Here is a 10,053-nt window from a genome sequence, read left to right as displayed (position 1 = left end):
TAAACCTTTAGAAGTATTTTTTTTTTTTTTTTTTTTTTTTTGCCTCGTAGTAAAGAGATTATTTACTACATACATATACGTTTGATGTAAATCAGTAAATGAGATTTCAAAAAAAAGTTGAGAGAGAATCGGATGCATGGACGACACTCGCGGCGATTTTTCTCTTCCAAACTTTTTATTTTTCTGATCGCAACCTCTTGTACTGTCGATGGAGGTTCTCCGTCGATTCCAGCGACGAAGAGAGCCCCAAGGCTCATGGTGTTTCATCCGTAAACTGCAGCATCAACAAAATAAAGCTTTAAGATCGAAATCAAGAGAGCAGTGGAAGGGAGAAGTTTCCTCGATACACCGACGGTAAGAGCTCTATCGGCGGTGATGCGACGCAGAGAAGAAGAGGGAGATTCACGGCAAGGATCGAGAGAGTAAGGCGGTTAGATCTGAAAACTGGAGATTCTGGAGGCTTCTCACGGCTGTTGTTCGATGAGGGAGGTCGTCTATGGCTAGGAGGAGCTAAGCCACCGTCGAAGGTTCTCAGATCTACTCCCTACCGCCTGTCTTCTCTCACATATGAGCTTGAATCTCTTCGACAATCAAAGCTCGGATTGCTCTACGGTGGCGGGATGGCAACGGATCTTTGATCACCATCTCCGTTTGACTCACGTCGTCCAGGCTCACCGGAGGTCCTGTTCCAATGAGCATCTGCAATCTCATGGGCGGCGGCTCAAACTGAGTTCTTCAATTGAGATTAGGGTTACATAATGACCGGTTTGACTCCGGTTCGTTATTAGATAAACCCGGATCAATTTTGATTTTAGTTTTACTTGGTATGATGTGTATGGTTTAGATCCTAAGAAGATTATTGTAAATGGGCTTAAATCCGGAAATAGCCTATTAGGCATTTATTTATAATATTGAATACCTTTTAACAAAAAGAAATTAGTAAATGAGAGTAAAATATTCAAATTTTAAAATGGAGGAGAATAAAAATGAAAGCTGTCGAAAAGAAAGAAACAAAAAAAGAGAGAAAGAGATGAGTGCGGGACAGAGGAGGAGAGTGATCTATCAGTGAGAGAATAGCTGTTGCCAGCTCTCTCTTTCTTCTCCCATCAAACCTGGAGCATGCCTTTATCTTTCTTCACATTTGAATAAAGTTCTACTATTTCTTAATATATATTATATATATATACATATATCTATATTTTTTTAAAAATACATTAAATTCATCCATGAATATTTTTTAAATAATATTTTATTTATTGATGAATTTTGATTTATCATTCGTGTGATGAGATGACTATACATATATTGTTTAAAAACCTACCGAAGTATAGTTAAAGAGTTAATTCAACCTTTACATCGAAACTGCAGTGATTTATTGTGTTTGGGTAAATCCTATTTCCGTGTAAATACCCTTTTTAATTCCAATATTATTAATTTGTTCAGTTTACTCCTTTTTTTTCTTGAAAATTTGGATCCACATTTTCTTGATTTTGGGCAACCATAAGAAGGATATAACGGAAAAAAAACTTTGTACAAATCCTCCGAACCAAATTCGTAGTGAAGTTGGCTAATTTCACATCTGTGCACACTCATTTTTAATTATGCGACTTTAAAAGTTGTATCCACAATTTTTGGATTTTAAGGAAATATAAGTGAGGCGAAATCTATAAAAAAAATTTGCACAAACCCTAAAACTCAAATTCGGGGGAGAAGTGAAATCATCAACCATTTTTCCACAATGCATTTACAAAAACCAAATAATTACCGAAAAAGATAAATTCCTCAAAATGTATTGAGATTTATCCGGTCGATGAGTATAGATTTTTTTATCAAACAAACAAACAAACATTAAAAAAAAGTTATTTTTGCAAATTCTTCTCCAATCATCATTCTCTTGTTGTTGGCTTCGTATCACGTGCGTCTCTCCCTTTTAACTCCCACCTCTTTTATTGAATATGAACAGTAGTGTACGTTTTAAATAGCACTAAAGATTCAAATGTTATACGCAACTCTTCCAAACACGACACTCTAAAGCCTAATCCATAAATGTAGAGATTTTTGGATCGAGTTTGGTTTCGTGTTCGGATTCAAAACGTTGGGATAAGAAAATCTTCCTTTGATAAGAAAATCTTCCTTTGTACTCCTATATTTCATACATCTTCAGATTTAGTTCCACTTCGTTGGCGTCTTTAAAATAATTATATCAATAGATCAAATCTCAACAAATAATATATATATATATATATATATATTAGGTGATACTGCGTATTACACCACCCGATTAAATATTTTGTTAGTTACTTTTTTTTGTAATTTATATTTTTGTAATGTAGTTTTTTATTTTAACTTATTTTCTTTGTTATATAGTGTTTATTTGTATATTTGGGGTTATACAGTAAATTGGAAATCTTAATAGAGTAAGTAGTTTGTAGAATGTAGCTTTTCACGGAAACAGATAAACCGTAATATTGGATAGTAATTTTGTAAGATAACTAAATTTTAACCCGCGCATATAATTATATTTTATGTTGTATCTATTTGTTAAATATTGAATGTTTTGTAAATATAGGAATAACTAAATTTTCTAGTTGTTGTGTGGCTAAATATTTATATTATTTTTTTACCCGCATTATACTTCATAACTATTTGTTTGTTATATTTAGTTTGTTTTGTTTGTGTTTGAGATTCTATTTTGATTTTTAATTATTATAACAAAAAATAAGGGATCTAAATACATAATCAGTAATTATACGTTGTGATTAAGTCACATTTTTCCTAATGATTTAATTATTTTATACAATCTTAGTTAAATCAACTTGATTTTATGTCAAATATTTTAATATTATTAGTGTTGATAAATAATTAAATGAGAATTTAACCCGTGTTAACACAACTTTAATAATATTTTATTAATTTCAACATAATCTCTTTATAACTCATCTACTATATAACCACATTATATAGTATTTTAGAATTTTTAATTTTACATATTCGTAATAATTAAAATTTTATTAAGTTTATATCTGTTAATTATAATATTTAAATAATTGTCAATCGAAGTTTTTCTTACGTTAAGAATCAAAGCTCACAGATTTTTAAAAACAAAATGGGAATTAAATTGTTTTTTCTTTTACGAAGTATTCAGATATAGAATATCTTCAAAACACAACATAATGTATGGTTAAATATATGATAGTTTCTATTTCCATATTGATTGTTGTTATTTTTTAATTGAAATGAAATATAAAATATTTAGGAAACAAAATCTGGAGTAATGTTAGTTTTGGAAATTTTTTAGGGATTAATGTTGTAAATAATTTTTTAAATAAACAAAACTAAAATGGCATAACACAAAATGTACTTCAAAAATGTTAATATAGATAGACACTCCGCAATATCGGATAATAGTTTTGTAAGAGGATAGACACACCGTAATATTGGATAGTAGTTTTGTAAGAGGATGAGTTTTTCTTTATTTTGGTTTGGCGTCAAAAAAGGATAAGTTGCTTATTAAATTTTAGTGTGAGATATTTCAATAGTTAGGAAAACATTGCTAGTGAGATTAGGTATATTTAGGTTATCATTTAGAATTTAATATTTAATATATAAAATCTCAGCAAAATTGTAAAAAAAACTAATTTAATTTATAGTTTGATAAAAATATCTGTTTTAGCGGGTTTAACTTAAACTTTTTTTATATTTTAAAAATTTTAAGCGTAAAAATATTAATATTACTTAAATATTTTATAGACTTAAATATATTATAATATTTTAAACTTTTGACGGAGTTCAAATATTTATAATAATTTAAACATCCTATAAAAATTTAAATATTTATAATCTCTTAAACTTTTTTAAAAACGTAAATATATTATAATATGTTTAGTTTTTAAAAGTTTAAATATGCTCAAATATAGAACCAAGTTAAAATGTTAAATTTGGATACCTGATAAATCAAGCTTCCAACTCATTTGTACTCAAACATATTAGTCATATATTTCGTTAAGGAAATATTGAAAAATCTAAACTAAATTATGATTTGTTTTTATTTAATTGTATTAAGTTGATTTGTTGTTTCCGTAAATATCTAACAATATAAAAGCAAATCAAATAAGTTTACATATATATACAATTTCATATTTAATCTATTGATTATTTTGGAAGCAACAAAATCATAATCCATAAGTATTAAAGATTTTTCATTATTATTAATATTCGTAATAATTATAGGGATTAAGTATGGTAGTAGTTAATATTTGATATTACTGAAGCCATTAAATACTTGGATACCAATTTGGTTGTGTGAATAATTATTATTGAATCAAATCAAATACACGATCCGAATAGTATTAATCCGGATTACAAACGGATCCGCGTGTAGATTTTTGTTCTATTATTGGGTTAAACAGGATCCGCGTCCCGACCCGGTCATAAATAAGTGGTCGAGCAAGGGGTATAATGGTCATTTAGATAAATCGAAATTATAGATTAATTTAATTAAATTAAGTGATACTCTAATCATTTTTAATGAAAAACGTATCAAAACAAAGTCATGGTCCAATTTGAATCTAGTGAATACTCTTGCTTTAATAGTATAGATAAAAGAACAATTTGGATCAAACCATGATTAAGGTCTAATTACTTATGCTATGTGAGTGGATGACAATACTTAAATCATTTTTAATCTGTCGAAATTATAAATTTACATAAGACATGATGCTCTTATGCTAATCCATGTAAAGAAGATTACAAAAACCTTTCACTTTTAGGGGATATCTCCTATACATTAAAAGAGAAGCATTTTAGAGAAAAAGCTGATGTGTCGTCGCTAGAGAGCTCCAGAGCCAATTTATTATTCACCCTTAGTATTCCATAAAATTACATAAAACTGTCACTGCAATATATATATTTTTTTGTTAACTGCACTACAATTCAATTTATTTATATACACAATATTTTGCTCTTATAAATACTAAAATTGGTAAATATTATTCAAAAATTGATAAATATTATTCCTACATATTTTCAAAATTAAATAAATTTTATTATGTATTGTAATATAATAATATAACTATATTATGAGATGTAAGAAATATATATATTTAAAATCATATTTTCAGAAATAGAAATAATGTTATCTTTCTAATAATTTTACCGCTTACAATATTGTAATTTTATTTCTCCATCAATTACAGATACATATACTACTTAAAAAAACTAATAATATCCAAATTAATTGAATTCTCCTTAATAATATACCTTATGGTATCTCTTATATAAAATACTTTATATCCCATTTTATTACTCGCCCTTCTCTTACTATATTATTTACATTAAATTGTCATTAATATAACTAAGGAATGTTTCATTCAATAATTGAAGGAAATCTATACTATTAATTGGGGAATACACTTAAGGGTTTTTAAAAAAATCATATCAAATATCCATGTTGTCAAACTGACTCAATTTACATATTAAGAAGAAGAAAAAAGATTAAACAACAGATTTATTATATTTTAGGAAATCGTTCAAATTAGATCCATAATAATCAGGTTATGAGAATTTTGTGTGGGTATATTCATGTATAAGAAAACATGGGCGAGAATTTTGGGAACAAGAATTCAAGCATAACATATGCGTACATACTATTTAATCATGTGAATTACGAGAAATGAGATTTTTCGGATAAAAAAAAATGTTGCAATTAGACATATTATACGGGTTTGATCACTTGAGAATTATATTTTTTTAAAAAAATATGCAAAAATAACTCGGAACCTAGTAAGTCATTATACTATTAAGGCTTTAGAGCAGATCACAATAATGTAGTATTAAATCTGTAACCAGATTTATCATTATTACTTCTCATGTTATCCATTACTCAATACTATTAATTAGCATTTGTTCTTCTTTTTTTCTTTTTGTGTGCACATGATGAAAAAATGAAAACACAGATAAATTTTGTCAGAAAGTTATTATACCACTCATACTAACTATTCCTCCACACTAAAATACTTTCTATCTGTGCACATGATGAAAAATAAAATCCAGTGATAAACTTGTCAGACATTTTATATAATACTATACACTATATAAAATCTCATCGTTATGTAAAATCTGAATCTGTTGTTTATCATCTGTGTAGAGAGAGGTGTAAGTGTAACTAGTGAGTGTATTACAGTGGAGTATGGACTAAGTAAAATGAAAAGAATTTTTGATATATATATATATATATATATATATATATATATATTAATCGATTTAGAAACTTAATTAAAAGTTAAACTGATATACACAATATCTGACATGAAGCAATACATAAAATAAACACGTGAATTTGAAAACATGCGCTTGCAGTTGCAGATTACATCTGACATTAGTCAATATAAATCTTGGGGTGTTTTTGTTACTAATTAATTATTGTACACATCTCAAAGTTCTATGTAGATCTTATCTGCTCTAGTGCGATCTAGCGATGGAGAGAATATACAATAAAGAAGACAATTTTTAATTGCTAAAACGAAAAAAGAAAAGAAAAATCATAAAGAAGAATATAATATTTTGCGTTTGCCTAATAATTTTATATTACTTCCATTAAAATATTAGTGAGGGTAGAAACTGGATTTCCACAATGAATTTGTTTATGGGGGAAAACAAATTCAGTAAAGAAAACTCTCTTAGAAAACTAATCTAGGCTTTGATATTAGAAGAATTAGGGTTTTTATTGTTAAGAACAAGAAGAGAACTCAATAATTGTATTCAATAATCGATGCCTTACAATGGAGAAGTCCTTCCCCCTTTATACATATTCATGAATCGTACAATATATTAACTTTCCTTATCAGACGAACTGAAATAAGGAAAGTTACTCTATCTCTTAGATCGGCCGCCAGGCGAAGTGGAAGTCGGTTCTTCATCCTCGAGGCTGGACTTCTTCTATCCGAAGTGGGCTTAAATGACCTAACTGAGCACCTAACCGGATTTCCAGTTAAATAACCAAATTGTCTTTCTGGTTTAGTTCGGTATGTGGGGGGTGCTAAATCCCGCACCAACAATTAGTCCCCCCCCAGTTCTAAATATTCGGGATACAATTTGAATATTTTGAACTATGGAAAGAGAATATCCGATCTAGACCATAAAGAATCATTTGATTTTACCCGGGATTTCCGCGCCGTTTCAGTGTGAACCGTCCGGATGACACGTGTCGTTTGCGTCACATCCGCTAGGTTGGAAGTCGAAGAGCCGCGTAGGTCATAATGACTCTTCGTAGGGTTGCCGCCCATTCGACTCTATAAATACGCCTCCTCCCTTCGTCATTTCTCATTTCCTGCCAACAGTGAAAGGTAATCTGCTCCGAACTCTCTTCTTTTTAATTATTTATCTCCATTTTTCTTCCGCACTCTCCGAACTCACATCATGGCGGGCACTTCGGATCCCTCTTTTTCGCTGGAAAGCGAAAACGAGCAATTAATTCGTCGCACCTCCAGACGCGTCGCACAGATCGGAGAATCCACTAGATTGGGCTCCAAAATCCCATCTCTTCTAAGTCGCTGCTCAGCTAGAGCGTCATCATCACAGACTCCTCTACCAGTTCGTCATGAAGATGGGAGTAATAAACTGACTCAAGATGTATTGGCGCAAGAAGAAGACCGATTCGCGCCTTTAGGAATCTCAATCGAAGATATCGATCCTTTGTTAGATCATAAAGGACGAATTGGAGGCCAGAAGAGTTTGAGTTCGATCAAAACCGTGAACGACATGCTGAACTCATGCGGTCTATTTAACAGCAACGTCACAATTCTGATCCCTCGAGCCGACCAGCGCCCCTGGAACCCGCCGGAAGGGTACATATGCTTGTACGAGGGTTATTTTACTGAATGTCGCCTCCTATTTCCAATCCCAGCACTGATATCACTCTACGCCCAGAGACGCAGGATAGCGATCTGGCAATTTGTCCCTGGAGCCATTTGTAACTTCATGGCTGCCCTTACCATTGCGGCCGAAGTCGGAGTTAACATTGGAGTTCAGTGCTTTGAGCAACTGTCCAACTTCAAGTCATCAAAGAGTCCGAATCGTTGGGAAGTGAATATGAGACCGGCGCACAATTTCCTTGCTGGTCAAAGAGTTTCCAAATTCAAGAAGTGGGTGAACCACTACTTTTATGTCCGCGTCGACCAGTACTCGCTCGTCAATCCATTGGGTTTCCATCGGAGAGTGTGGAATGAAAATCCTGGTAGATTTTATATTTCCAGTACATTCTAATTGACTTCGGCACCTCTGACCAATTTTAACTTTTTCATGTCTTGCTTCCAGATCGTCCATTTTGCGCAACACGTCAAGCTCCGGACTATCACTCTGTCAGGAACGCTCTGCTATCCGGGAACAGTCGTCGGTGGAAATTTATTACCCGTATCCGCGTTGAAAAAGCGATGGGCAAACCCAGGACAACATTTCCAAGTTTCGCGAGTTCGCTGGGACGAACTGCGGAGCCAGCTGGGTCACGTGTCATTGAATCCGACAGTCTCCAGGTCGTTCGCCGGGAAACCCAGGCTGCCATCGAAGCCGATATCAATCCTCCTCAGGACCGATCTGACGTTGATCCTATTCAGGATCAAACCGTCGTCGATCCCACTCGGGCTCCCGAAGAAAATGTCAACACTGTCGATGTTGCTAAAGGCGATACTCCTCCCCTAGCTTTAGGGAATGCCGACCCTCCGAACGATCAAGAAGATGTTCCTCGGTTCGGAGCTGAACCGAAAAGGAAGAAGAGGAAACACAAAAAGAAGGCTCCGCAGCCAGCAGCAAGCCGCAAACGCTCAGCTGAAGACGCCGGACTGGAAGCAGCCGACCGATTCCGTCTGGCAAGAGAAAACGACAAAACGGACCGGTTTGCCTTTGAGTATTTCGGCGATACCCCTNAATCGTTGGGAAGTGAATATGAGACCGGCGCACAATTTCCTTGCTGGTCAAAGAGTTTCCAAATTCAAGAAGTGGGAGAACAACTACTTTTATGTCCGCGTCGATCAGTACTTGCTCGTCAATCCATTGGGTTTCCATCGGAGAGTGTGGAATGAAAATCCTGGTAGATTTTATATTTCCAGTACATTCTAATTGACTTCGGCACCTCTGACCAATTTTAACTTTTTCATGTCTTGCTTCCAGATCGTCCATTTTGCGCAACACGTCTAGCTCTGGACTATCACTCTCTCAGGAACGCTCTGCTATCCGGGAACAATCGTTGGTGGGAATTTATTACCCGTATCCGCGTTAAAAAAGCGATGGGCAAACCCAGGACAACATTCCCAAGTTTCGCGAGTTCGCTGGGACGAACTGCGGAGCCAGCTGGGTCACGTGTCATTGAATTCGACAGTCTCCAGGTCGTTTACCGGGAAATCCAGACTGCCATCAAAGCCGATATCAATCCTCCTCAGGATCGATCTGACGTTGATCCTGTTCAGGATCAGACCGTCGTCGATTCCACTCGGGCTTCCGAAGAAGACGTCAACACTGACGATGTTGCTAATCGCGAAACTCCTCCCCTAGCTTTAGGGAATGCCGACCCTCCAAACGATGAAGAAGATGTTCCTCGGCTCGGAGCTGAACCGAAAAGGAAGAAGAGGAAACACAAAAAGAAGGCTCCGCAGCTAGCCGCAAACGCTCAGCTGAAAACGCCGGACTGGAATCTGCCGACCGATTCCGTCTGGCAAGAGAAAACGACAAAAGGGACCGGTTTGCCTTTGAATATTTCGGCGATACCCCTTTGGTCACAAGTTGTGATGCTTCAGGCGAACTTTTCCGCACCTTGAAGATCTCTAGCCGAATTCTTCCGTCAGCGGACGAACTGGAGTTCCAGCAAGCGTTCCTTGACGTCGCCGAATCCTACTTGATGGTTAGCCTTATCATTTTCTTTAACTCGTTCAAACTTTGTGCGAGCAATACTGATGTATGTTCTTTGAATTCACAAACTGCCGCCAGGATGAATACGCTGAATCAACTGTACGATAGGCGAGTCAAAAGCGATAAAAAGTCTGGATTCGAGCTTGAAAAGGTGAA

The sequence above is a fragment of the Camelina sativa genome, chromosome 1 (genome assembly GCF_000633955.1).
Source record: "Camelina sativa cultivar DH55 chromosome 1, Cs, whole genome shotgun sequence".
Taxonomy (NCBI): Eukaryota; Viridiplantae; Streptophyta; class Magnoliopsida; order Brassicales; family Brassicaceae; genus Camelina; species Camelina sativa.
Note: the sequence above shows the minus strand (reverse complement) of the source record.